Here is a 27,382-nt window from a genome sequence, read left to right on the forward strand (position 1 = left end):
ACCAATTAAGGCGGGGGGTGGGGTGGAACGAGCAGCTGTCTACCCTTAGCAGGAGGGCTCCTGATTACATACCTCTCCTGCTGCTGCTGCTGCTGGCTGTCCAGCAGCAGACTGAAGGTGGCTGCTGCTGTGCACAGGTATATAAAGGCTCAGAGCCTATTATGACACGCGCAGCCAGCGTTCCATTGCCACATTCCATCTACTGCAGGCAGGATACCTGGCTGGCTGAATGTCGCTGAGAAGCTCACAGAGACCGCCATAAGCAACAGTTTAACAGAATGCCACAGACTAATCAACCAAACTTTTTGGGTTGGGTTCTCTTTTGTAGTCTGCAGGCATTAAATGAAAGAAGTCAGTGTTCCAGCAGAAGGAGACAACGTTTCAGAAAAGGCATTGTAGCAAACCAAAAAAGAAATTTTAAGCGCAGCAGAGTAACCAGCGCACATACCTGTTAGCTCAGGTGAGTTTAAAAGGCTGCTGTTGATAACAAGGGCATTTGCTAAATAGATGGTGTGTGTGCAACAATATACTGAAAGGTCAATTATATTGTGCAGCTTATCTCACCACCTGTAGTTATTTAGGTGAAAGCTCCAAAATGCTTGCCTAATATGTCTGTTTATCCAAAAGGAAGTAAAAAGGGAGAGCTAGAAAGATAGCATTGCATCACATTACATGGCAATGCAATGCACAGTTGCTGAAGTTGAACCAAAATGAGCTTGTAATCTGGCTTCTGCAACTTTGAACATGAAAAATCCAATGAGGAGAAGAAAAGCAAAGCCAAAGAGTCCATCCCAAAATCCGACAAACAAGCAAAATGAACAAAAAACATTGAATTCAATTCTTTCTGATTTTAGAAACTGCATTAAAGAAGGGGTGCACCGGTCCTGGAAATACTGCAATACCAGGTCAATGCGTGGAGTGGACAGAGCAAGCTCTTTTTCCATCTCCCTGTTCTAAAAATCCATTTAATATATGGTCCCCAGATAGGGGACGTATCAGATATTAAACTGATAAGAACAGATTTTTTGATTGAATATATCTTTTATTAGCACAAAAAATAAGTTAACAGACAGTGTACAGTGCCGCAGCCCAGTACACACAGAATTCTACATCATATTTACATAGCATGAGGATACGACGCACTAACTAGACACATCACACCCCTATGCTACACAAAACACTCAATCTGAAAGAAAAAGCATGTCAATCAATACAGTACGACGAACTGTGATAAGGGATGGGGATTGGGAAAAAGGGGATGGGGGGGGGGAAATCACAGGCCCGAAGCTTTATTGAAAGACAAGACACATAAGGGGAGAGGGGGAGGAGGGGTTTAGTCCTCATCCTCGTCCTCCGGACCGTCCATGATGGAATAGTCTCTGAGCAGGCTGTGGATCAGCCTGCGGCAGTCCTGGATGGACATCCTCTCCCTCCTCAAGATGAGCCGGTTCCTGGCGACCCAAACGGCATCCTTGAAGCAGTTCATAAGGCGCCAAGCCTCCTGGATGGCTCCGACGGTATGAACCCCAGGGAAGAGTCCGTAAAGCACAGAATGGTGCGATAGGCTCGCCCTGGGGACAGAGTTCCTCAGGTCGTCCTCAAGTGCAGTCAATAGGCGCTGTGCAAATCCGCAGTCCCAAAAAGTGTGCAAAGATATTTCCTCCACGAAGGGGCACCTTGGGCAGTACCGGGTCTTGCACAGGTTCCGGGCATGCATGAATGACCGGACGGGCAGTCCGCCCTGAATCGCCATCCACGACAAGTCCTTGTGCCCGTTGGTCAGCCTGTCAGACGACACATTTGTCCACACAGTCTCCAGCGTGTCCTGGTGAAGTCCTGTAATGTTCTCCACGTCATCCTTGGCTCTGATTAGCTTGTGGATAGTTTTGGGCTTCCACAAGTCGGGCTTGAGTCCCTCCAGTTGATGCTCCCCCACAAATCGAACGACGTCTCCCTAGAACCATGGCGTCGTCCAGTTGTAGGGGAAGGAGCTGTCCCACTTGTCCCAGCCGAGTCGCCTCCAAAGAGGAAGCAGGAAGAAGCGAGACATGGACCTGCCCGCGGAGCCATTCTTGACTTGCAAAGTCCGGCGGACACAATCACACACAAAAGAGGATCGCAGGAGGGTGGGGATATCTGGAACGCCCTTCCCACCCTTGCGAGGCTCCTTGTACATGACGGCCCGCCTGACTCTGTCCATCTTGGATCCCCAGACAAAGTGAAACACTGTCCTGGTAATGGCCCTGCACACAGTGACGTGTGGGGGCCAGGCCTGCGCCGTGTACTGCAAGACGGGCAGGACCTCATTACGCAGGACGAGTGCCTTACCCTCACAAGTGAGGTGTCTGAGGCTCCAGAGTCCGATCCGTTGCTTCACCTTGGCCAAGCGTTCTTGCCAGGACTTGAGGGCCGCTCCTTCCTTCCCAAACCAGACTCCCAGCACCTTGAGGAAATCCGGTTGAATGTTGAAGGGGAAGGGGGCGGAGGAGGCCGGCTGCCAATCCCCGAAGAGCATGGCTTCCGACTTCCTGCAGTTGACTTTGGCCCCTGAAGCCCGGCCGAACCTCTCACACGTCTGGACGAGGGCGTCGACTGAACCACGATCAGCGCAGAAGACGGTGACGTCGTCCATGTAGAGCGAGCACTTGACCTCGTGTCGTCCCGGACCCGGTGCGGTGATCCCTCTGATCTCTCCATTCTGCCGGATAGCCTCTGCGAAGAGTTCTATAACACAAACAAAAAGAAGAGGTGATAGAGGGCAGCCTTGTCTGACCCCAGAGAGGACAGGGAAGGGGTCAGTCTTCCAGCCGTTCACCAACACCGAGCTGTGGATATCAAAATACATCAGACGGACATACGAACAAAACATGTTACCCAAACCTAACCGGTGCAGAGCTCGGCCCATGAACTCGTGGGAAACCCGGTCGAAGGCCTTCTCCTGATCCAAGGAGACCAGGGCCGCGTGTGCGCGGCGGACCTTGATGTACTCGACCGTGTCCCGCACGAGAGCGAGGCTGTCTGCGATGCGACGTCCAGGGATGCCGCAGGTCTGGTCCGGGTGGATGATCCGTCCGATGACCGTCTTAAGTCGTGTCGCCATCGTCTTGGCCAGGATCTTGTAGTCCACGTTGAGCAGAGTGATGGGACGCCAATTCCTCAGGTCGCACCTCTCTCCCTTCCGCTTGTACAGGATCGTGACCATTCCTTCCCTCAAAGATGGAGGCATTCTACCCTCCACCACCATCTCCTCGTACAGGTCCAACAGGTCCGGACAGATGAGGTCTCCCAGCGCTACATAGAGCTCCGCTGGAAGACCATCACTGCCCGGGGTCCTGCCGGTCCTAAAGGATTTAGCGGCAGAGAGCAATTCGCCCACCATCAGAGGTTTGTCCAAGGCTGCCGTGCCTGCAGGATCAAGATGGTTAGTGATACCTGACAGGAACTTATCAGCAGCGTCGGGGTCGGTAGTCTTGTGGGAGTAGAGTTCGCTGTAGAAGTCGCTGACGACCCTCATCACGTCCTCCTTCCCACGTCGCATGTTTCCGCTCTCGTCTCGCAGCTCGTTCAGGGGCGTGTGACCGGCATGAAGTTTCCTGAAAAAGAATGAATTACATTTCTCACCCTTCTCCAGATTCTCCACTTTGGAACGGAAGACGATTCGCTTGGACTCCTCCTCAAAGTGCCTTTTCAGGCTCTTCTTGGTCTCCTCCAGCTCCTCCCTCACGTCCCAGCCGCAGTGAAGAAGGTCCTGCAGCGACCGCAGCTCGCGCTGCAGCCCTCTGAAGTCCCTCCTCTTCTCACACGCCTGTTGTCGACCCTTGGCCTGAAAGAAACAGCGAAACTCAAGTTTAACATATTCCCACCAATCAGAGACTGTTTGGAAGCTACCCTTGTAGGACTGCCACATTGCGTAGGCTGCTCTCAGCTCCTCCACGACTTCATCCTGAGCCAGCAGAGCACAATTCAGCTTCCAGGAGCCGGGGCCGGACGGAAAACCGTCGCCGAGGACACCTTGTAAGTGAATGGCTCTGTGGTCGGAGAAGAAGCAGGAGACCATCGAGTGCCTACTCTGCCTGACTGCCCGAGAGGTGAACACAAAGTCAATCCTGGAGCGGAGTGAGCCATCGGGTCGGCTCCACGAATAGTTCGTGGAGCCTCTCCCCATGGAGCCCACCACGTCCTGAAGAGAGGCCTCGGTTACCATCTCGATGAGCAGCTTGGACGTGATGTCCAACTTGGCAGATGTGCCAGAACTACGACCATCCTCCTCGATGGGGCAGTTGAAATCCCCGGCCATCACTAAGGTCCTGGTGGTGGCAAGCTGAAGCCGCAGGGTCTGGAAAAGCTCCAAACGCTCATTCTTCAGTGGGGACGCATACACGTTGATGAACCTGACAGGTTCTCCCGCCCAGTTGCCATCTACAACAAGAGCCCTGCCGCAGATGAGCTCCTGGACGGACTCAAGCGTGAATGCGCCCCCCCTGATCAGAATTGCGACCCCCGCAGACTTGCAGTCACCCCCACCGGACCAGTAGGATGGACCGTGGGACCACTCCCTGGCCAGATGTTTGAAGGACCTAGAGGAGGGAAGGGAACATTCCTGCAACATATAAACATCACACAACTGGGAAGTAAGGAAGGCATAAATAGTCTGACGTCTGAACTTGTCCTTGATGCTCCTGACATTAATGGAAAATAAGTTAATATTAGCCATCATGTAGGGAAAAAAGAAAAAGTTAGCGCAGGCAATACACCTTAGTTACCACTCCGGTCGGGTGGTCCCTCGTCGGTGTTGACTGCTGGTGACGGGATCACCAGCAGGCCCTCTTCCTCCATCTGGTCAAGCAGCGCGGCCTCGATCTCGGCGACCACCAGTTCCTCCTCTTCTGGCTCGGCCACCAGGGTCTCAACCATGTGCTCCATCTCTTCTGGCTCAGGGAGGGTATCCTCCTTTTCGCCTACGAAATCCAGAATCTTCTTTTTGGAGGATTCAGTAGCAGGGCTGTCCTCCACCTTCCTCTTTCCCCGGGTTGGAACTGGGGAGACAAGAAGGGGAAAATCCTCCTCGGAATAGATAGCGGCGGGTGGAGGAAAGGTTAATTCCACCGCTACCATGGTCTGGGGAGGGAGAGTGGCTGCCGGGGCAGGGGAAAGGACACCTGCTGAGGAGTAGGGGAAGGAGGAAGAGGAAGTGGAATCCTCAGCAGGGGTGGCCGGGGTGGGGGGGAATTGGACGGGGGTGGCAGGGGGAGGGATCGAGAGAGGGGTGACAGAACTCTTACCCTCCTTTGACTTTTTCTTCTGCTTCGGAGCTGCTGGGACCGTCGCTGGGGCTTTGGCCACCGACTCCTTGACCGCTTTGGCCTTGGTCGTCTCGGCCTTGGCCGCTGGGGCCTTGGTCGTCGCGTCCTTGACCTTCACAGGCCTGGTCGTCGGGGCCTTGTCCTCCGTAGCTGGGGTCGTCGCAACCACCGATGCCCAGGATCTCTCACGCTTGGGGCAATCCTTGTACAGATGAGCCGCCAGCCCACACAGGTTGCAGGATGTCTTCTTCGGGCAGTCCTTCGAGCTGTGTCCCGTCACTCGACAAATCCTGCAGGCATCCTCCTTGCAGTCCTTCATCTCGTGGCCGTTCTTGCCGCATCTCCTGCAGTTCCGCGGCATGTCCGGGTAATAGATGAGGCCGTAGGAGTTGCCCAGGGAGAATGTCGGGGGCAGGTGCCGAAGTCCGTCTGAGTACGCCAGGTCCCTGTGAAGTCTAACGGTCACCGACCACTTACCTGTCCAGAAGCCGAGTCCATTCAGGATGTGAGAGGGTTCCTTCACAACCAAACAGAAGCGTCTCAGGAAGGTACAGATGTCTTGGCCTGGGGTGTGCGGGTTGCGCATGGAGACCGTGATCCTCCTTTCGTCCCTCTGGATAGGGCAGCTACCTGTAAAGGCAGAGAAATAATTATCCGGTCCTTTTGTGCTTACCATTTCCCAGAACCTCCTGCAGGTATTCACAGTGGCGAAGGTGACGAAGAAGATCCCCGTCAAGAAGGTCTGGATGCTGAGGGTGTCCGACCTGGAGAAGCCTCGATCCAGCAGCATCTTCTGGCAGAACACGTCCGAGGACATATCCGGCACCCTCCCATCCACTTCCTTCAGCTTCAGGGCCACCGTCTGCCGCATCCATGGCTCCAGGGCTGGAGCTTCGTGGCGGGGCTTCTGGGGTCCCTTCTGCTGGCCAGTCGTGGAGGCAGAGTCCTTGGGGTCAGAATCGGCTCCTGGCTGGGCCCTCCTGGCTGTCCCCTGCTCCAGGCTCTTCTTTTCGGCCTTCCTCGCAGCGCTTGCCATGGCTTTCCTCCTGCAGTTACTTCTTGGAGCTGGATCTGGAACTCTTCCCGGAATGGGTGGAGCTATGCAGATTCTTCTCCCGTCGTGTTCTGGACAAATTCCCCGAAAGGTCTTTGTCTCGATGATTTTCTTCCTCGAAGATTCCACAGGACAGCCCGATTCTTCTCCGAGTCTTCGTCTTCTTCTGGATTCTTTAGAGCTTCTTCCTCCCACCGATATCCGCCTTCCTTCTCCGATGTCAGCTGGGCTCCGAAGCTCTTCTCCTTCCGAGTTCGATCGCTCTCGTCAAGTGTAGATCGTAGCTCTTGTGTTCTTAAAAGAACAGATACTACACTTGATCTTAGCCAAAAGGCCGAGAAGCGATAACCAGAATTGGTTTCAAACTACGGAGCCACCCAAGGATCCTGAAAAGTCCATTTGTGGAGATGAGCTCCTGGACTCCCGTTAAGAAGACATGTTGTTAACCTCTAGATCCCTTACATGCCTGCACTTTTCGGCTTGCTGCTGCTGCAATCCACGCGTTTTAGATCTGCATAACTCCACCTCTTTAAACACAGCACCTTCACCCCCTGCTGTTCCCACCCGCCTCAACACCGTTGGAAGGGAGGAGAACCAATTAAGGCGGGGGGTGGGGTGGAACGAGCAGCTGTCTACCCTTAGCAGGAGGGCTCCTGATTACATACCTCTCCTGCTGCTGCTGCTGCTGGCTGTCCAGCAGCAGACTGAAGGTGGCTGCTGCTGTGCACAGGTATATAAAGGCTCAGAGCCTATTATGACACGCGCAGCCAGCGTTCCATTGCCACATTCCATCTACTGCAGGCAGGATACCTGGCTGGCTGAATGTCGCTGAGAAGCTCACAGAGACCGCCATAAGCAACAGTTTAACAGAATGCCACAGACTAATCAACCAAACTTTTTGGGTTGGGTTCTCTTTTATAGTCTGCAGGCATTAAATGAAAGAAGTCAGTGTTCCAGCAGAAGGAGACAACGTTTCAGAAAAGGCATTGTAGCAAACCAAAAAAGAAATTTTAAGCGCAGCAGAGTAACCAGCGCACATACCTGTTAGCTCAGGTGAGTTTAAAAGGCTGCTGTTGATAACAAGGGCATTTGCTAAATAGATGGTGTGTGTGCAACAATATACTGAAAGGTCAATTATATTGTGCAGCTTATCTCACCACCTGTAGTTATTTAGGTGAAAGCTCCAAAATGCTTGCCTAATATGTCTGTTTATCCAAAAGGAAGTAAAAAGGGAGAGCTAGAAAGATAGCATTGCATCACATTACATGGCAATGCAATGCACAGTTGCTGAAGTTGAACCAAAATGAGCTTGTAATCTGGCTTCTGCAACTCTGAACATGAAAAATCCAATGAGGAGAAGAAAAGCAAAGCCAAAGAGTCCATCCCAAAATCCGACAAACAAGCAAAATGAACAAAAAACTTTGAATTCAATTCTTTCTGATTTTAGAAACTGCATTAAAGAAGGGGTGCACCGGTCCTGGAGATACTACAATACCAGGTCAATGCGTGGAGTGGACAGAGCAAGCTCTTTTTCCATCTCCCTGTTCTAAAAATCCATTTAATATATGGTCCCCAGATAGGGGACGTATCAGATATTAAACTGATAAGAACAGATTTTTTTTTTTTTTTGAAAGCCCGAATTCGTGTACAAAACCCGAGTGCGCTTAAAAAAGTGACAAGTGCCACAAAAAAAGTGCACTAGGATGCTGGTCTTCTTGAAACCCTCTCCAAAAGGAGAAGGGTCCCCCAAACCATTCCCCGTCCCTCCGAGCCAAAAGGCCACAGCGAGGAACAGGGACAAAAAGCCACCTCCAGCCGAAGCCAGAGGCGACCCAATCTTACCCCCAGCACCTGCCCGAGTTCTCACCCGAGCAAGGCACTGGGAGCCAAAGACTGTGCTCCCCTCCCGGAAGAGGGGAGCCAACAACGCTCTCCTCCCGAAAGAGGAGAGCCAGGGGGGTTCAGGGGGGAGCGGAACCTGATGGCCACACACTCCCCCCCTAGACCTGCCAAGAGAGGAACCCGTAAGGGAACCGCATCCCGACAAAATCCTAGTAGGACGTGACACACGTGAATAAGTGGACACACAGTGACAAAGAAATTAAATAAATAGTGAAGGTTTCACAGTATAATACTGCCCGGACCTTCGACCGGGAATTGAAAAATTCCCCATCCTAAGGCCAGAAGGCCCGGAATAAGGGTGTGTGCGAAGAAAGAAAATTTGAAGTGCTTGTGCAAATGTGCCATAAACTCAAGTGGGGTTCCCAATCCCAGTGAGTTAAGGCACCCCAGGGTCACCACTCCTGGGGCACTTCACACTTCGGGCTTTCGATCTTACCCGGCCCAATGGCGTCGATCCTGGGGGGCCATGCTTTCCACCAGATGACTATATTAGCCACCTGGCGTACTAACAAGCGCCTAAACCCCAGTGTGCATAATGTATCAATCTACTAGGGCGGCCAACATCCAAAACCGCCTTTTCGAAAGATACTACACTTGATCTTAGCCAAAAGGCCGAGAAGCGATAAGAACAGATACTACACTTGATCTTAGCCAAAAGGCCGAGAAGCGATAACCAGAATTGGTTTCAAACTACGGAGCCACCCAAGGATCCTGAAAAGTCCATTTGTGGAGATGAGCTCCTGGACTCCCGTTAAGAAGACATGTTGTCAACCTCTAGATCCCTTACATGCCTGCACTTTTCGGCTTGCTGCTGCTGCAATCCACGCGTTTTAGATCTGCATAACTCCACCTCTTTAAACACAGCACCTTCACCCCCTGCTGTTCCCACCCGCCTCAACACCGTTGGAAGGGAGGAGAACCAATTAAGGCGGGGGGTGGGGTGGAACGAGCAGCTGTCTACCCTTAGCAGGAGGGCTCCTGATTACATACCTCTCCTGCTGCTGCTGCTGCTGGCTGTCCAGCAGCAGACTGAAGGTGGCTGCTGCTGTGCACAGGTATATAAAGGCTCAGAGCCTATTATGACACGCGCAGCCAGCGTTCCATTGCCACATTCCATCTACTGCAGGCAGGATACCTGGCTGGCTGAATGTCGCTGAGAAGCTCACAGAGACCGCCATAAGCAACAGTTTAACAGAATGCCACAGACTAATCAACCAAACTTTTTGGGTTGGGTTCTCTTTTATAGTCTGCAGGCATTAAATGAAAGAAGTCAGTGTTCCAGCAGAAGGAGACAACGTTTCAGAAAAGGCATTGTAGCAAACCAAAAAAGAAATTTTAAGCGCAGCAGAGTAACCAGCGCACATACCTGTTAGCTCAGGTGAGTTTAAAAGGCTGCTGTTGATAACAAGGGCATTTGCTAAATAGATGGTGTGTGTGCAACAATATACTGAAAGGTCAATTATATTGTGCAGCTTATCTCACCACCTGTAGTTATTTAGGTGAAAGCTCCAAAATGCTTGCCTAATATGTCTGTTTATCCAAAAGGAAGTAAAAAGGGAGAGCTAGAAAGATAGCATTGCATCACATTACATGGCAATGCAATGCACAGTTGCTGAAGTTGAACCAAAATGAGCTTGTAATCTGGCTTCTGCAACTTTGAACATGAAAAATCCAATGAGGAGAAGAAAAGCAAAGCCAAAGAGTCCATCCCAAAATCCGACAAACAAGCAAAATGAACAAAAAACATTGAATTCAATTCTTTCTGATTTTAGAAACTGCATTAAAGAAGGGGTGCACCGGTCCTGGAGATACTGCAATACCAGGTCAATGCGTGGAGTGGACAGAGCAAGCTCTTTTTCCATCTCCCTGTTCTAAAAATCCATTTAATATATGGTCCCCAGATAGGGGACGTATCAGATATTAAACTGATAAGAACAGATACTACACTTGATCTTAGCCAAAAGGCCGAGAAGCGATAACCAGAATTGGTTTCAAACTACGGAGCCACCCAAGGATCCTGAAAAGTCCATTTGTGGAGATGAGCTCCTGGACTCCCGTTAAGAAGACATGTTGTCAACCTCTAGATCCCTTACATGCCTGCACTTTTCGGCTTGCTGCTGCTGCAATCCACGCGTTTTAGATCTGCATAACTCCACCTCTTTAAACACAGCACCTTCACCCCCTGCTGTTCCCACCCGCCTCAACACCGTTGGAAGGGAGGAGAACCAATTAAGGCGGGGGGTGGGGTGGAACGAGCAGCTGTCTACCCTTAGCAGGAGGGCTCCTGATTACATACCTCTCCTGCTGCTGCTGCTGCTGGCTGTCCAGCAGCAGACTGAAGGTGGCTGCTGCTGTGCACAGGTATATAAAGGCTCAGAGCCTATTATGACACGCGCAGCCAGCGTTCCATTGCCACATTCCATCTACTGCAGGCAGGATACCTGGCTGGCTGAATGTCGCTGAGAAGCTCACAGAGACCGCCATAAGCAACAGTTTAACAGAATGCCACAGACTAATCAACCAAACTTTTTGGGTTGGGTTCTCTTTTATAGTCTGCAGGCATTAAATGAAAGAAGTCAGTGTTCCAGCAGAAGGAGACAACGTTTCAGAAAAGGCATTGTAGCAAACCAAAAAAGAAATTTTAAGCGCAGCAGAGTAACCAGCGCACATACCTGTTAGCTCAGGTGAGTTTAAAAGGCTGCTGTTGATAACAAGGGCATTTGCTAAATAGATGGTGTGTGTGCAACAATATACTGAAAGGTCAATTATATTGTGCAGCTTATCTCACCACCTGTAGTTATTTAGGTGAAAGCTCCAAAATGCTTGCCTAATATGTCTGTTTATCCAAAAGGAAGTAAAAAGGGAGAGCTAGAAAGATAGCATTGCATCACATTACATGGCAATGCAATGCACAGTTGCTGAAGTTGAACCAAAATGAGCTTGTAATCTGGCTTCTGCAACTTTGAACATGAAAAATCCAATGAGGAGAAGAAAAGCAAAGCCAAAGAGTCCATCCCAAAATCCGACAAACAAGCAAAATGAACAAAAAACATTGAATTCAATTCTTTCTGATTTTAGAAACTGCATTAAAGAAGGGGTGCACCGGTCCTGGAGATACTGCAATACCAGGTCAATGCGTGGAGTGGACAGAGCAAGCTCTTTTTCCATCTCCCTGTTCTAAAAATCCATTTAATATATGGTCCCCAGATAGGGGACGTATCAGATATTAAACTGATAAGAACAGATTTTTTTTTTTTTCGAAAGCCCGAATTCGTGTACAAAACCCGAGTGCGCTTAAAAAAGTGACAAGTGCCACAAAAAAAGTGCACTAGGATGCTGGTCTTCTTGAAACCCTCTCCAAAAGGAGAAGGGTCCCCCAAACCATTCCCCGTCCCTCCGAGCCAAAAGGCCACAGCGAGGAACAGGGACAAAAAGCCACCTCCAGCCGAAGCCAGAGGCGACCCAATCTTACCCCCAGCACCTGCCCGAGTTCTCACCCGAGCAAGGCACTGGGAGCCAAAGACTGTGCTCCCCTCCCGGAAGAGGGGAGCCAACAACGCTCTCCTCCCGAAAGAGGAGAGCCAGGGGGGTTCAGGGGGGAGCGGAACCTGATGGCCACACACTCCCCCCCTAGACCTGCCAAGAGAGGAACCCGTAAGGGAACCGCATCCCGACAAAATCCTAGTAGGACGTGACACACGTGAATAAGTGGACACACAGTGACAAAGAAATTAAATAAATAGTGAAGGTTTCACAGTATAATACTGCCCGGACCTTCGACCGGGAATTGAAAAATTCCCCATCCTAAGGCCAGAAGGCCCGGAATAAGGGTGTGTGCGAAGAAAGAAAATTTGAAGTGCTTGTGCAAATGTGCCATAAACTCAAGTGGGGTTCCCAATCCCAGTGAGTTAAGGCACCCCAGGGTCACCACTCCTGGGGCACTTCACACTTCGGGCTTTCGATCTTCCCCGGCCCAATGGCGTCGATCCTGGGGGGCCATGCTTTCCACCAGATGACTATATTAGCCACCTGGCGTACTAACAAGCGCCTAAACCCCAGTGTGCATAATGTATCAATCTACTAGGGCGGCCAACATCCAAAACCGCCTTTTCGAAAGATACTACACTTGATCTTAGCCAAAAGGCCGAGAAGCGATAACCAGAATTGGTTTCAAACTACGGAGCCACCCAAGGATCCTGAAAAGTCCATTTGTGGAGATGAGCTCCTGGACTCCCGTTAAGAAGACATGTTGTCAACCTCTAGATCCCTTACATGCCTGCACTTTTCGGCTTGCTGCTGCTGCAATCCACGCGTTTTAGATCTGCATAACTCCACCTCTTTAAACACAGCACCTTCACCCCCTGCTGTTCCCACCCGCCTCAACACCGTTGGAAGGGAGGAGAACCAATTAAGGCGGGGGGTGGGGTGGAACGAGCAGCTGTCTACCCTTAGCAGGAGGGCTCCTGATTACATACCTCTCCTGCTGCTGCTGCTGCTGCTGCTGGCTGTCCAGCAGCAGACTGAAGGTGGCTGCTGCTGTGCACAGGTATATAAAGGCTCAGAGCCTATTATGACACGCGCAGCCAGCGTTCCATTGCCACATTCCATCTACTGCAGGCAGGATACCTGGCTGGCTGAATGTCGCTGAGAAGCTCACAGAGACCGCCATAAGCAACAGTTTAACAGAATGCCACAGACTAATCAACCAAACTTTTTGGGTTGGGTTCTCTTTTATAGTCTGCAGGCATTAAATGAAAGAAGTCAGTGTTCCAGCAGAAGGAGACAACGTTTCAGAAAAGGCATTGTAGCAAACCAAAAAAGAAATTTTAAGCGCAGCAGAGTAACCAGCGCACATACCTGTTAGCTCAGGTGAGTTTAAAAGGCTGCTGTTGATAACAAGGGCATTTGCTAAATAGATGGTGTGTGTGCAACAAAATACTGAAAGGTCAATTATATTGTGCAGCTTATCTCACCACCTGTAGTTATTTAGGTGAAAGCTCCAAAATGCTTGCCTAATATGTCTGTTTATCCAAAAGGAAGTAAAAAGGGAGAGCTAGAAAGATAGCATTGCATCACATTACATGGCAATGCAATGCACAGTTGCTGAAGTTGAACCAAAATGAGCTTGTAATCTGGCTTCTGCAACTTTGAACATGAAAAATCCAATGAGGAGAAGAAAAGCAAAGCCAAAGAGTCCATCCCAAAATCCGACAAACAAGCAAAATGAACAAAAAACATTGAATTCAATTCTTTCTGATTTTAGAAACTGCATTAAAGAAGGGGTGCACCGGTCCTGGAGATACTGCAATACCAGGTCAATGCGTGGAGTGGACAGAGCAAGCTCTTTTTCCATCTCCCTGTTCTAAAAATCCATTTAATATATGGTCCCCAGATAGGGGACGTATCAGATATTAAACTGATAAGAACAGATACTACACTTGATCTTAGCCAAAAGGCCGAGAAGCGATAACCAGAATTGGTTTCAAACTACGGAGCCACCCAAGGATCCTGAAAAGTCCATTTGTGGAGATGAGCTCCTGGACTCCCGTTAAGAAGACATGTTGTCAACCTCTAGATCCCTTACATGCCTGCACTTTTCGGCTTGCTGCTGCTGCAATCCACGCGTTTTAGATCTGCATAACTCCACCTCTTTAAACACAGCACCTTCACCCCCTGCTGTTCCCACCCGCCTCAACACCGTTGGAAGGGAGGAGAACCAATTAAGGCGGGGGGTGGGGTGGAACGAGCAGCTGTCTACCCTTAGCAGGAGGGCTCCTGATTACATACCTCTCCTGCTGCTGCTGCTGCTGGCTGTCCAGCAGCAGACTGAAGGTGGCTGCTGCTGTGCACAGGTATATAAAGGCTCAGAGCCTATTATGACACGCGCAGCCAGCGTTCCATTGCCACATTCCATCTACTGCAGGCAGGATACCTGGCTGGCTGAATGTCGCTGAGAAGCTCACAGAGACCGCCATAAGCAACAGTTTAACAGAATGCCACAGACTAATCAACCAAACTTTTTGGGTTGGGTTCTCTTTTATAGTCTGCAGGCATTAAATGAAAGAAGTCAGTGTTCCAGCAGAAGGAGACAACGTTTCAGAAAAGGCATTGTAGCAAACCAAAAAAGAAATTTTAAGCGCAGCAGAGTAACCAGCGCACATACCTGTTAGCTCAGGTGAGTTTAAAAGGCTGCTGTTGATAACAAGGGCATTTGCTAAATAGATGGTGTGTGTGCAACAATATACTGAAAGGTCAATTATATTGTGCAGCTTATCTCACCACCTGTAGTTATTTAGGTGAAAGCTCCAAAATGCTTGCCTAATATGTCTGTTTATCCAAAAGGAAGTAAAAAGGGAGAGCTAGAAAGATAGCATTGCATCACATTACATGGCAATGCAATGCACAGTTGCTGAAGTTGAACCAAAATGAGCTTGTAATCTGGCTTCTGCAACTTTGAACATGAAAAATCCAATGAGGAGAAGAAAAGCAAAGCCAAAGAGTCCATCCCAAAATCCGACAAACAAGCAAAATGAACAAAAAACATTGAATTCAATTCTTTCTGATTTTAGAAACTGCATTAAAGAAGGGGTGCACCGGTCCTGGAGATACTGCAATACCAGGTCAATGCGTGGAGTGGACAGAGCAAGCTCTTTTTCCATCTCCCTGTTCTAAAAATCCATTTAATATATGGTCCCCAGATAGGGGACGTATCAGATATTAAACTGATAAGAACAGATACTACACTTGATCTTAGCCAAAAGGCCGAGAAGCGATAACCAGAATTGGTTTCAAACTACGGAGCCACCCAAGGATCCTGAAAAGTCCATTTGTGGAGATGAGCTCCTGGACTCCCGTTAAGAAGACATGTTGTCAACCTCTAGATCCCTTACATGCCTGCACTTTTCGGCTTGCTGCTGCTGCAATCCACGCGTTTTAGATCTGCATAACTCCACCTCTTTAAACACAGCACCTTCACCCCCTGCTGTTCCCACCCGCCTCAACACCGTTGGAAGGGAGGAGAACCAATTAAGGCGGGGGGTGGGGTGGAACGAGCAGCTGTCTACCCTTAGCAGGAGGGCTCCTGATTACATACCTCTCCTGCTGCTGCTGCTGCTGGCTGTCCAGCAGCAGACTGAAGGTGGCTGCTGCTGTGCACAGGTATATAAAGGCTCAGAGCCTATTATGACACGCGCAGCCAGCGTTCCATTGCCACATTCCATCTACTGCAGGCAGGATACCTGGCTGGCTGAATGTCGCTGAGAAGCTCACAGAGACCGCCATAAGCAACAGTTTAACAGAATGCCACAGACTAATCAACCAAACTTTTTGGGTTGGGTTCTCTTTTATAGTCTGCAGGCATTAAATGAAAGAAGTCAGTGTTCCAGCAGAAGGAGACAACGTTTCAGAAAAGGCATTGTAGCAAACCAAAAAAGAAATTTTAAGCGCAGCAGAGTAACCAGCGCACATACCTGTTAGCTCAGGTGAGTTTAAAAGGCTGCTGTTGATAACAAGGGCATTTGCTAAATAGATGGTGTGTGTGCAACAATATACTGAAAGGTCAATTATATTGTGCAGCTTATCTCACCACCTGTAGTTATTTAGGTGAAAGCTCCAAAATGCTTGCCTAATATGTCTGTTTATCCAAAAGGAAGTAAAAAGGGAGAGCTAGAAAGATAGCATTGCATCACATTACATGGCAATGCAATGCACAGTTGCTGAAGTTGAACCAAAATGAGCTTGTAATCTGGCTTCTGCAACTTTGAACATGAAAAATCCAATGAGGAGAAGAAAAGCAAAGCCAAAGAGTCCATCCCAAAATCCGACAAACAAGCAAAATGAACAAAAAACATTGAATTCAATTCTTTCTGATTTTAGAAACTGCATTAAAGAAGGGGTGCACCGGTCCTGGAGATACTGCAATACCAGGTCAATGCGTGGAGTGGACAGAGCAAGCTCTTTTTCCATCTCCCTGTTCTAAAAATCCATTTAATATATGGTCCCCAGATAGGGGACGTATCAGATATTAAACTGATAAGAACAGATACTACACTTGATCTTAGCCAAAAGGCCGAGAAGCGATAACCAGAATTGGTTTCAAACTACGGAGCCACCCAAGGATCCTGAAAAGTCCATTTGTGGAGATGAGCTCCTGGACTCCCGTTAAGAAGACATGTTGTCAACCTCTAGATCCCTTACATGCCTGCACTTTTCGGCTTGCTGCTGCTGCAATCCACGCGTTTTAGATCTGCATAACTCCACCTCTTTAAACACAGCACCTTCACCCCCTGCTGTTCCCACCCGCCTCAACACCGTTGGAAGGGAGGAGAACCAATTAAGGCGGGGGGTGGGGTGGAACGAGCAGCTGTCTACCCTTAGCAGGAGGGCTCCTGATTACATACCTCTCCTGCTGCTGCTGCTGCTGGCTGTCCAGCAGCAGACTGAAGGTGGCTGCTGCTGTGCACAGGTATATAAAGGCTCAGAGCCTATTATGACACGCGCAGCCAGCGTTCCATTGCCACATTCCATCTACTGCAGGCAGGATACCTGGCTGGCTGAATGTCGCTGAGAAGCTCACAGAGACCGCCATAAGCAACAGTTTAACAGAATGCCACAGACTAATCAACCAAACTTTTTGGGTTGGGTTCTCTTTTATAGTCTGCAGGCATTAAATGAAAGAAGTCAGTGTTCCAGCAGAAGGAGACAACGTTTCAGAAAAGGCATTGTAGCAAACCAAAAAAGAAATTTTAAGCGCAGCAGAGTAACCAGCGCACATACCTGTTAGCTCAGGTGAGTTTAAAAGGCTGCTGTTGATAACAAGGGCATTTGCTAAATAGATGGTGTGTGTGCAACAATATACTGAAAGGTCAATTATATTGTGCAGCTTATCTCACCACCTGTAGTTATTTAGGTGAAAGCTCCAAAATGCTTGCCTAATATGTCTGTTTATCCAAAAGGAAGTAAAAACGGAGAGCTAGAAAGATAGCATTGCATCACATTACATGGCAATGCAATGCACAGTTGCTGAAGTTGAACCAAAATGAGCTTGTAATCTGGCTTCTGCAACTTTGAACATGAAAAATCCAATGAGGAGAAGAAAAGCAAAGCCAAAGAGTCCATCCCAAAATCCGACAAACAAGCAAAATGAACAAAAAACATTGAATTCAATTCTTTCTGATTTTAGAAACTGCATTAAAGAAGGGGTGCACCGGTCCTGGAGATACTGCAATACCAGGTCAATGCGTGGAGTGGACAGAGCAAGCTCTTTTTCCATCTCCCTGTTCTAAAAATCCATTTAATATATGGTCCCCAGATAGGGGACGTATCAGATATTAAACTGATAAGAACAGATACTACACTTGATCTTAGCCAAAAGGCCGAGAAGCGATAACCAGAATTGGTTTCAAACTACGGAGCCACCCAAGGATCCTGAAAAGTCCATTTGTGGAGATGAGCTCCTGGACTCCCGTTAAGAAGACATGTTGTCAACCTCTAGATCCCTTACATGCCTGCACTTTTCGGCTTGCTGCTGCTGCAATCCACGCGTTTTAGATCTGCATAACTCCACCTCTTTAAACACAGCACCTTCACCCCCTGCTGTTCCCACCCGCCTCAACACCGTTGGAAGGGAGGAGAACCAATTAAGGCGGGGGGTGGGGTGGAACGAGCAGCTGTCTACCCTTAGCAGGAGGGCTCCTGATTACATACCTCTCCTGCTGCTGCTGCTGCTGGCTGTCCAGCAGCAGACTGAAGGTGGCTGCTGCTGTGCACAGGTATATAAAGGCTCAGAGCCTATTATGACACGCGCAGCCAGCGTTCCATTGCCACATTCCATCTACTGCAGGCAGGATACCTGGCTGGCTGAATGTCGCTGAGAAGCTCACAGAGACCGCCATAAGCAACAGTTTAACAGAATGCCACAGACTAATCAACCAAACTTTTTGGGTTGGGTTCTCTTTTATAGTCTGCAGGCATTAAATGAAAGAAGTCAGTGTTCCAGCAGAAGGAGACAACGTTTCAGAAAAGGCATTGTAGCAAACCAAAAAAGAAATTTTAAGCGCAGCAGAGTAACCAGCGCACATACCTGTTAGCTCAGGTGAGTTTAAAAGGCTGCTGTTGATAACAAGGGCATTTGCTAAATAGATGGTGTGTGTGCAACAATATACTGAAAGGTCAATTATATTGTGCAGCTTATCTCACCACCTGTAGTTATTTAGGTGAAAGCTCCAAAATGCTTGCCTAATATGTCTGTTTATCCAAAAGGAAGTAAAAAGGGAGAGCTAGAAAGATAGCATTGCATCACATTACATGGCAATGCAATGCACAGTTGTTGAAGTTGAACCAAAATGAGCTTGTAATCTGGCTTCTGCAACTTTGAACATGAAAAATCCAATGAGGAGAAGAAAAGCAAAGCCAAAGAGTCCATCCCAAAATCCGACAAACAAGCAAAATGAACAAAAAACATTGAATTCAATTCTTTCTGATTTTAGAAACTGCATTAAAGAAGGGGTGCACCGGTCCTGGAGATACTGCAATACCAGGTCAATGCGTGGAGTGGACAGAGCAAGCTCTTTTTCCATCTCCCTGTTCTAAAAATCCATTTAATATATGGTCCCCAGATAGGGGACGTATCAGATATTAAACTGATAAGAACAGATACTACACTTGATCTTAGCCAAAAGGCCGAGAAGCGATAACCAGAATTGGTTTCAAACTACGGAGCCACCCAAGGATCCTGAAAAGTCCATTTGTGGAGATGAGCTCCTGGACTCCCGTTAAGAAGACATGTTGTCAACCTCTAGATCCCTTACATGCCTGCACTTTTCGGCTTGCTGCTGCTGCAATCCACGCGTTTTAGATCTGCATAACTCCACCTCTTTAAACACAGCACCTTCACCCCCTGCTGTTCCCACCCGCCTCAACACCGTTGGAAGGGAGGAGAACCAATTAAGGCGGGGGGTGGGGTGGAACGAGCAGCTGTCTACCCTTAGCAGGAGGGCTCCTGATTACATACCTCTCCTGCTGCTGCTGCTGCTGCTGGCTGTCCAGCAGCAGACTGAAGGTGGCTGCTGCTGTGCACAGGTATATAAAGGCTCAGAGCCTATTATGACACGCGCAGCCAGCGTTCCATTGCCACATTCCATCTACTGCAGGCAGGATACCTGGCTGGCTGAATGTCGCTGAGAAGCTCACAGAGACCGCCATAAGCAACAGTTTAACAGAATGCCACAGACTAATCAACCAAACTTTTTGGGTTGGGTTCTCTTTTATAGTCTGCAGGCATTAAATGAAAGAAGTCAGTGTTCCAGCAGAAGGAGACAACGTTTCAGAAAAGGCATTGTAGCAAACCAAAAAAGAAATTTTAAGCGCAGCAGAGTAACCAGCGCACATACCTGTTAGCTCAGGTGAGTTTAAAAGGCTGCTGTTGATAACAAGGGCATTTGCTAAATAGATGGTGTGTGTGCAACAATATACTGAAAGGTCAATTATATTGTGCAGCTTATCTCACCACCTGTAGTTATTTAGGTGAAAGCTCCAAAATGCTTGCCTAATATGTCTGTTTATCCAAAAGGAAGTAAAAAGGGAGAGCTAGAAAGATAGCATTGCATCACATTACATGGCAATGCAATGCACAGTTGCTGAAGTTGAACCAAAATGAGCTTGTAATCTGGCTTCTGCAACTTTGAACATGAAAAATCCAATGAGGAGAAGAAAAGCAAAGCCAAAGAGTCCATCCCAAAATCCGACAAACAAGCAAAATGAACAAAAAACATTGAATTCAATTCTTTCTGATTTTAGAAACTGCATTAAAGAAGGGGTGCACCGGTCCTGGAGATACTGCAATACCAGGTCAATGCGTGGAGTGGACAGAGCAAGCTCTTTTTCCATCTCCCTGTTCTAAAAATCCATTTAATATATGGTCCCCAGATAGGGGACGTATCAGATATTAAACTGATAAGAACAGATTTTTTTTTTTTTTTTTTTTTTTTTTTTCCAAACACTCAGAAATTAAGTTTTATAATCTTAAATCATATATCACCAAACTCAAGATTTTAGTTCCATCATCGTGTTTAGATATTATATTTATATTTTTTAATTTGAATTAATATATATAAAGTTAAACATAACAATTCCTTTGCAGTTTCAACAGTTTCCAAACAAATCACAACTGACATTACTTCACCCGGTTTCCCAAACTAAATATCCCCTTTTTCTCTTTTACTTTCCTCCCAACAAAACCCCTTAACTTCTTTTCTTCCTCCTCATGCTCTAACCGCATCTGTTCCCAATCATACTCTTCCTCATCATCTCTGAAAGTCACCACCTTCTCCAACACTTTACCCTTTTCCTCTTTTACTTCTTTCTTTTCACCAGATACTTTCCTTGATCCACAATTTTCCTGTACCGTTACCTTTTTCTTCAATTTCACCTTTAAACTTTCAACTTCTTTTCCCTGCTTATTCTCCTCTATAATTATCGCATCAACTTCCTTCTTCATTGTATCACCAATATCTTCCTTTTGTCCTCCAAAGTTCTTTTCAAAAGTTCCTTTGCTGCTTTCCATGTAACAATACCCAGAACTCCCGTTTACCATAATCCTCCCATTATGCAAATTTTCTTCTCCTGTTGTCCACACCAAAAAACGTCTCTTTCCGTTCCAAATACCAACTTTGTTCCTGTATAATTTCTGAAACTTTACCATCTTACATTTAGATTCCAAAAAAACCATTATCTCCTCTATTTCCACAAACGGATTGTCCATGTAAATTATCACACTCTTCGGTTTCCCCATGAATGATGCACTTACTCCAATTTTCCCAGAATCCTCTTCACTCCAGCCTTTGAAAAAATGAATGCACTTTTCCTCAGAAACTAGAGTCACATCACAAACTTTACCTTGCTTTATTTCTTGCATACAGTAGATATCCTTCTCCAAAACTTCATATTTCCTCAAAATTTCCAGAATCCATTTTTCTTCCAAAAAAGTTTCTTCCGTCTCCCGTTTCACAAAAAAACGTAAGCATCTCTTCTTTTTCCAAAACTCCATCTCAACGATCCGTTTTCCTTCCGTTTTTTCCTTTTAATCCTCCAAATGTTGCCACCACAGCTATGTGTGGCGACAGTTGCCCCCCACAGCTATGTGTGGTGACAAGGTGATCGCCTCTCGTTGCCCAGGGACTAATCCGACTCCCTAATAGCAGCAGGGGGGTTTAGCTCCACCGATAAGTGTAGCGATCCCCCCAGGCCAAGGAGCCGGGTACCCCAAGCGCCTCCCAGCCAAGACCAAGGCAGAAACTGCTAGATCACTGCACTTGATCTTAGCCAAAAGGCCGAGAAGCGATAACCAGAATTGGTTTCAAACTACGGAGCCACCCAAGGATCCTGAAAAGTCCATTTGTGGAGATGAGCTCCTGGACTCCCGTTAAGAAGACATGTTCTCAACCTCTAGATCCCTTACATGCCTGCACTTTTCGGCTTGCTGCTGCTGCAATCCACGCGTTTTAGATCTGCATAACTCCACCTCTTTAAACACAGCACCTTCACCCCCTGCTGTTCCCACCCGCCTCAACACCGTTGGAAGGGAGGAGAACCAATTAAGGCGGGGGGTGGGGTGGAACGAGCAGCTGTCTACCCTTAGCAGGAGGGCTCCTGATTACATACCTCTCCTGCTGCTGCTGCTGCTGGCTGTCCAGCAGCAGACTGAAGGTGGCTGCTGCTGTGCACAGGTATATAAAGGCTCAGAGCCTATTATGACACGCGCAGCCAGCGTTCCATTGCCACATTCCATCTACTGCAGGCAGGATACCTGGCTGGCTGAATGTCGCTGAGAAGCTCACAGAGACCGCCATAAGCAACAGTTTAACAGAATGCCACAGACTAATCAACCAAACTTTTTGGGTTGGGTTCTCTTTTATAGTCTGCAGGCATTAAATGAAAGAAGTCAGTGTTCCAGCAGAAGGAGACAACGTTTCAGAAAAGTCATTGTAGCAAACCAAAAAAGAAATTTTAAGCGCAGCAGAGTAACCAGCGCACATACCTGTTAGCTCAGGTGAGTTTAAAAGGCTGCTGTTGATAACAAGGGCATTTGCTAAATAGATGGTGTGTGTGCAACAATATACTGAAAGGTCAATTATATTGTGCAGCTTATCTCACCACCTGTAGTTATTTAGGTGAAAGCTCCAAAATGCTTGCCTAATATGTCTGTTTATCCAAAAGGAAGTAAAAAGGGAGAGCTAGAAAGATAGCATTGCATCACATTACATGGCAATGCAATGCACAGTTGCTGAAGTTGAACCAAAATGAGCTTGTAATCTGGCTTCTGCAACTTTGAACATGAAAAATCCAATGAGGAGAAGAAAAGCAAAGCCAAAGAGTCCATCCCAAAATCCGACAAACAATCAAAATGAACAAAAAACATTGAATTCAATTCGTTCTGATTTTAGAAACTGCATTAAAGAAGGGGTGCACCGGTCCTGGAGATACTGCAATACCAGGTCAATGCGTGGAGTGGACAGAGCAAGCTCTTTTTCCATCTCCCTGTTCTAAAAATCCATTTAATATATGGTCCCCAGATAGGGGACGTATCAGATATTAAACTGATAAGAACAGATTTTTTTTTTTTTTTTTTTTTTGAAAGCCCGAATTCGTGTACAAAACCCGAGTGCGCTTAAAAAAGTGACAAGTGCCACAAAAAAAGTGCACTAGGATGCTGGTCTTCTTGAAACCCTCTCCAAAAGGAGAAGGGTCCCCCAAACCATTCCCCGTCCCTCCGAGCCAAAAGGCCACAGCGAGGAACAGGGACAAAAAGCCACCTCCAGCCGAAGCCAGAGGCGACCCAATCTTACCCCCAGCACCTGCCCGAGTTCTCACCCGAGCAAGGCACTGGGAGCCAAAGACTGTGCTCCCCTCCCGGAAGAGGGGAGCCAACAACGCTCTCCTCCCGAAAGAGGAGAGCCAGGGGGGTTCAGGGGGGAGCGGAACCTGATGGCCACACACTCCCCCCCTAGACCTGCCAAGAGAGGAACCCGTAAGGGAACCGCATCCCGACAAAATCCTAGTAGGACGTGACACACGTGAATAAGTGGACACACAGTGACAAAGAAATTAAATAAATAGTGAAGGTTTCACAGTATAATACTGCCCGGACCTTCGACCGGGAATTGAAAAATTCCCCATCCTAAGGCCAGAAGACCCGGAATAAGGGTGTGTGCGAAGAAAGAAAATTTGAAGTGCTTGTGCAAATGTGCCATAAACTCAAGTGGGGTTCCCAATCCCAGTGAGTTAAGGCACCCCAGGGTCACCACTCCTGGGGCACTTCACACTTCAGGCTTTCGATCTTCCCCGGCCCAATGGCGTCGATCCTGGGGGGCCATGCTTTCCACCAGATGACTATATTAGCCACCTGGCGTACTAACAAGCGCCTAAACCCCAGTGTGCATAATGTATCAATCTACTAGGGCGGCCAACATCCAAAACCGCCTTTTCGAAAGATACTACACTTGATCTTAGCCAAAAGGCCGAGAAGCGATAACCAGAATTGGTTTCAAACTACGGAGCCACCCAAGGATCCTGAAAAGTCCATTTGTGGAGATGAGCTCCTGGACTCCCGTTAAGAAGACATGTTGTCAACCTCTAGATCCCTTACATGCCTGCACTTTTCGGCTTGCTGCTGCTGCAATCCACGCGTTTTAGATCTGCATAACTCCACCTCTTTAAACACAGCACCTTCACCCCCTGCTGTTCCCACCCGCCTCAACACCGTTGGAAGGGAGGAGAACCAATTAAGGCGGGGGGTGGGGTGGAACGAGCAGCTGTCTACCCTTAGCAGGAGGGCTCCTGATTACATACCTCTCCTGCTGCTGCTGCTGCTGGCTGTCCAGCAGCAGACTGAAGGTGGCTGCTGCTGTGCACAGGTATATAAAGGCTCAGAGCCTATTATGACACGCGCAGCCAGCGTTCCATTGCCACATTCCATCTACTGCAGGCAGGATACCTGGCTGGCTGAATGTCGCTGAGAAGCTCACAGAGACCGCCATAAGCAACAGTTTAACAGAATGCCACAGACTAATCAACCAAACTTTTTGGGTTGGGTTCTCTTTTATAGTCTGCAGGCATTAAATGAAAGAAGTCAGTGTTCCAGCAGAAGGAGACAACGTTTCAGAAAAGGCATTGTAGCAAACCAAAAAAGAAATTTTAAGCGCAGCAGAGTAACCAGCGCACATACCTGTTAGCTCAGGTGAGTTTAAAAGGCTGCTGTTGATAACAAGGGCATTTGCTAAATAGATGGTGTGTGTGCAACAATATACTGAAAGGTCAATTATACTGTGCAGCTTATCTCACCACCTGTAGTTATTTAGGTGAAAGCTCCAAAATGCTTGCCTAATATGTCTGTTTATCCAAAAGGAAGTAAAAAGGGAGAGCTAGAAAGATAGCATTGCATCACATTACATGGCAATGCAATGCACAGTTGCTGAAGTTGAACCAAAATGAGCTTGTAATCTGGCTTCTGCAACTTTGAACATGAAAAATCCAATGAGGAGAAGAAAAGCAAAGCCAAAGAGTCCATCCCAAAATCCGACAAACAAGCAAAATGAACAAAAAACATTGAATTCAATTCTTTCTGATTTTAGAAACTGCATTAAAGAAGGGGTGCACCGGTCCTGGAGATACTGCAATACCAGGTCAATGCGTGGAGTGGACAGAGCAAGCTCTTTTTCCATCTTCCTGTTCTAAAAATCCATTTAATATATGGTCCCCAGATAGGGGATGTATCAGATATTAAACTGATAAGAACAGATACTACACTTGATCTTAGCCAAAAGGCCGAGAAGCGATAACCAGAATTGGTTTCAAACTACGGAGCCACCCAAGGATCCTGAAAAGTCCATTTGTGGAGATGAGCTCCTGGACTCCCGTTAAGAAGACATGTTGTCAACCTCTAGATCCCTTACATGCCTGCACTTTTCGGCTTGCTGCTGCTGCAATCCACGCGTTTTAGATCTGCATAACTCCACCTCTTTAAACACAGCACCTTCACCCCCTGCTGTTCCCACCCGCCTCAACACCATTGGAAGGGAGGAGAACCAATTAAGGCGGGGGGTGGGGTGGAACGAGCAGCTGTCTACCCTTAGCAGGAGGGCTCCTGATTACATACCTCTCCTGCTGCTGCTGCTGCTGGCTGTCCAGCAGCAGACTGAAGGTGGCTGCTGCTGTGCACAGGTATATAAAGGCTCAGAGCCTATTATGACACGCGCAGCCAGCGTTCCATTGCCACATTCCATCTACTGCAGGCAGGATACCTGGCTGGCTGAATGTCGCTGAGAAGCTCACAGAGACGGCCATAAGCAACAGTTTAACAGAATGCCACAGACTAATCAACCAAACTTTTTGGGTTGGGTTCTCTTTTATAGTCTGCAGGCATTAAATGAAAGAAGTCAGTGTTCCAGCAGAAGGAGACAACGTTTCAGAAAAGGCATTGTAGCAAACCAAAAAAGAAATTTTAAGCGCAGCAGAGTAACCAGCGCACATACCTGTTAGCTCAGGTGAGTTTAAAAGGCTGCTGTTGATAACAAGGGCATTTGCTAAATAGATGGTGTGTGTGCAACAATATACTGAAAGGTCAATTATATTGTGCAGCTTATCTCACCACCTGTAGTTATTTAGGTGAAAGCTCCAAAATGCTTGCCTAATATGTCTGTTTATCCAAAAGGAAGTAAAAAGGGAGAGCTAGAAAGATAGCATTGCATCACATTACATGGCAATGCAATGCACAGTTGCTGAAGTTGAACCAAAATGAGCTTGTAATCTGGCTTCTGCAACTTTGAACATGAAAAATCCAATGAGGAGAAGAAAAGCAAAGCCAAAGAGTCCATCCCAAAATCCGACAAACAAGCAAAATGAACAAAAAACATTGAATTCAATTCTTTCTGATTTTAGAAACTGCATTAAAGAAGGGGTGCACCGGTCCTGGAGATACTGCAATACCAGGTCAATGCGTGGAGTGGACAGAGCAAGCTCTTTTTCCATCTCCCTGTTCTAAAAATCCATTTAATATATGGTCCCCAGATAGGGGACGTATCAGATATTAAACTGATAAGAACAGATACTACACTTGATCTTAGCCAAAAGGCCGAGAAGCGATAACCAGAATTGGTTTCAAACTACGGAGCCACCCAAGGATCCTGAAAAGTCCATTTGTGGAGATGAGCTCCTGGACTCCCGTTAAGAAGACATGTTGTCAACCTCTAGATCCCTTACATGCCTGCACTTTTCGGCTTGCTGCTGCTGCAATCCACGCGTTTTAGATCTGCATAACTCCACCTCTTTAAACACAGCACCTTCACCCCCTGCTGTTCCCACCCGCCTCAACACCGTTGGAAGGGAGGAGAACCAATTAAGGCGGGGGGTGGGGTGGAACGAGCAGCTGTCTACCCTTAGCAGGAGGGCTCCTGATTACATACCTCTCCTGCTGCTGCTGCTGCTGGCTGTCCAGCAGCAGACTGAAGGTGGCTGCTGCTGTGCACAGGTATATAAAGGCTCAGAGCCTATTATGACACGCGCAGCCAGCGTTCCATTGCCACATTCCATCTACTGCAGGCAGGATACCTGGCTGGCTGAATGTCGCTGAGAAGCTCACAGAGACCGCCATAAGCAACAGTTTAACAGAATGCCACAGACTAATCAACCAAACTTTTTGGGTTGGGTTCTCTTTTATAGTCTGCAGGCATTAAATGAAAGAAGTCAGTGTTCCAGCAGAAGGAGACAACGTTTCAGAAAAGGCATTGTAGCAAACCAAAAAAGAAATTTTAAGCGCAGCAGAGTAACCAGCGCACATACCTGTTAGCTCAGGTGAGTTTAAAAGGCTGCTGTTGATAACAAGGGCATTTGCTAAATAGATGGTGTGTGTGCAACAATATACTGAAAGGTCAATTATATTGTGCAGCTTATCTCACCACCTGTAGTTATTTAGGTGAAAGCTCCAAAATGCTTGCCTAATATGTCTGTTTATCCAAAAGGAAGTAAAAAGGGAGAGCTAGAAAGATAGCATTGCATCACATTACATGGCAATGCAATGCACAGTTGCTGAAGTTGAACCAAAATGAGCTTGTAATCTGGCTTCTGCAAC

At 47.6% G+C, this 27,382-nt stretch overlaps 12 non-coding genes and 5 pseudogenes across 12 annotated transcripts; all 17 read right to left on the reverse strand.

Annotated features, from left to right (window-relative positions):
- Nucleotides 1-868: 868 nt before the first annotated feature.
- On the reverse strand, nt 869-1,061 carry LOC141220659 (U2 spliceosomal RNA). Its single transcript, XR_012288864.1, has one exon. It is a non-coding gene; the product is annotated as a U2 spliceosomal RNA (small nuclear RNA).
- Nucleotides 1,062-6,625: 5,564 nt separating this feature from the next.
- LOC141220731 (U2 spliceosomal RNA) lies at nt 6,626-6,703 on the reverse strand (annotated as a pseudogene).
- A 1,115-nt stretch (nt 6,704-7,818) lies between these two features.
- LOC141220711 (U2 spliceosomal RNA) lies at nt 7,819-7,997 on the reverse strand (annotated as a pseudogene).
- An 842-nt stretch (nt 7,998-8,839) lies between these two features.
- LOC141220724 (U2 spliceosomal RNA) lies at nt 8,840-8,930 on the reverse strand (annotated as a pseudogene).
- A 1,115-nt stretch (nt 8,931-10,045) lies between these two features.
- Nucleotides 10,046-10,236, reverse strand: LOC141220549 (U2 spliceosomal RNA). The gene has a single exon (XR_012288755.1). It is a non-coding gene; the product is annotated as a U2 spliceosomal RNA (small nuclear RNA).
- Nucleotides 10,237-11,351: 1,115 nt separating this feature from the next.
- On the reverse strand, nt 11,352-11,534 carry LOC141220677 (U2 spliceosomal RNA). Its single transcript, XR_012288874.1, has one exon. It is a non-coding gene; the product is annotated as a U2 spliceosomal RNA (small nuclear RNA).
- Nucleotides 11,535-12,323: 789 nt separating this feature from the next.
- Nucleotides 12,324-12,415, reverse strand: LOC141220763 (U2 spliceosomal RNA; annotated as a pseudogene).
- Nucleotides 12,416-13,536: 1,121 nt separating this feature from the next.
- Nucleotides 13,537-13,727, reverse strand: LOC141220550 (U2 spliceosomal RNA). Its single transcript, XR_012288756.1, has one exon. It is a non-coding gene; the product is annotated as a U2 spliceosomal RNA (small nuclear RNA).
- A 1,115-nt stretch (nt 13,728-14,842) lies between these two features.
- LOC141220551 (U2 spliceosomal RNA) lies at nt 14,843-15,033 on the reverse strand. The gene has a single exon (XR_012288757.1). It is a non-coding gene; the product is annotated as a U2 spliceosomal RNA (small nuclear RNA).
- Nucleotides 15,034-16,148: 1,115 nt separating this feature from the next.
- Nucleotides 16,149-16,339, reverse strand: LOC141220552 (U2 spliceosomal RNA). Its single transcript, XR_012288758.1, has one exon. It is a non-coding gene; the product is annotated as a U2 spliceosomal RNA (small nuclear RNA).
- Nucleotides 16,340-17,454: 1,115 nt separating this feature from the next.
- LOC141220553 (U2 spliceosomal RNA) lies at nt 17,455-17,645 on the reverse strand. The gene has a single exon (XR_012288759.1). It is a non-coding gene; the product is annotated as a U2 spliceosomal RNA (small nuclear RNA).
- A 1,115-nt stretch (nt 17,646-18,760) lies between these two features.
- On the reverse strand, nt 18,761-18,951 carry LOC141220554 (U2 spliceosomal RNA). The gene has a single exon (XR_012288760.1). It is a non-coding gene; the product is annotated as a U2 spliceosomal RNA (small nuclear RNA).
- Nucleotides 18,952-20,069: 1,118 nt separating this feature from the next.
- On the reverse strand, nt 20,070-20,269 carry LOC141220704 (U2 spliceosomal RNA). The gene has a single exon (XR_012288896.1). It is a non-coding gene; the product is annotated as a U2 spliceosomal RNA (small nuclear RNA).
- Nucleotides 20,270-22,714: 2,445 nt separating this feature from the next.
- On the reverse strand, nt 22,715-22,900 carry LOC141220708 (U2 spliceosomal RNA). Its single transcript, XR_012288899.1, has one exon. It is a non-coding gene; the product is annotated as a U2 spliceosomal RNA (small nuclear RNA).
- Nucleotides 22,901-23,694: 794 nt separating this feature from the next.
- On the reverse strand, nt 23,695-23,786 carry LOC141220764 (U2 spliceosomal RNA; annotated as a pseudogene).
- Nucleotides 23,787-24,901: 1,115 nt separating this feature from the next.
- On the reverse strand, nt 24,902-25,092 carry LOC141220644 (U2 spliceosomal RNA). Its single transcript, XR_012288849.1, has one exon. It is a non-coding gene; the product is annotated as a U2 spliceosomal RNA (small nuclear RNA).
- Nucleotides 25,093-26,207: 1,115 nt separating this feature from the next.
- LOC141220555 (U2 spliceosomal RNA) lies at nt 26,208-26,398 on the reverse strand. The gene has a single exon (XR_012288761.1). It is a non-coding gene; the product is annotated as a U2 spliceosomal RNA (small nuclear RNA).
- Between the last annotated feature and the right edge of the window lie 984 nt (nt 26,399-27,382).

The sequence above is a fragment of the Phyllobates terribilis genome, unplaced genomic scaffold (assembly GCF_046119375.1).
Source record: "Phyllobates terribilis strain yellow unplaced genomic scaffold, ASM4611937v1 Scaffold_298__1_contigs__length_2340664, whole genome shotgun sequence".
NCBI classification, from domain to species: Eukaryota; Metazoa; Chordata; class Amphibia; order Anura; family Dendrobatidae; genus Phyllobates; species Phyllobates terribilis.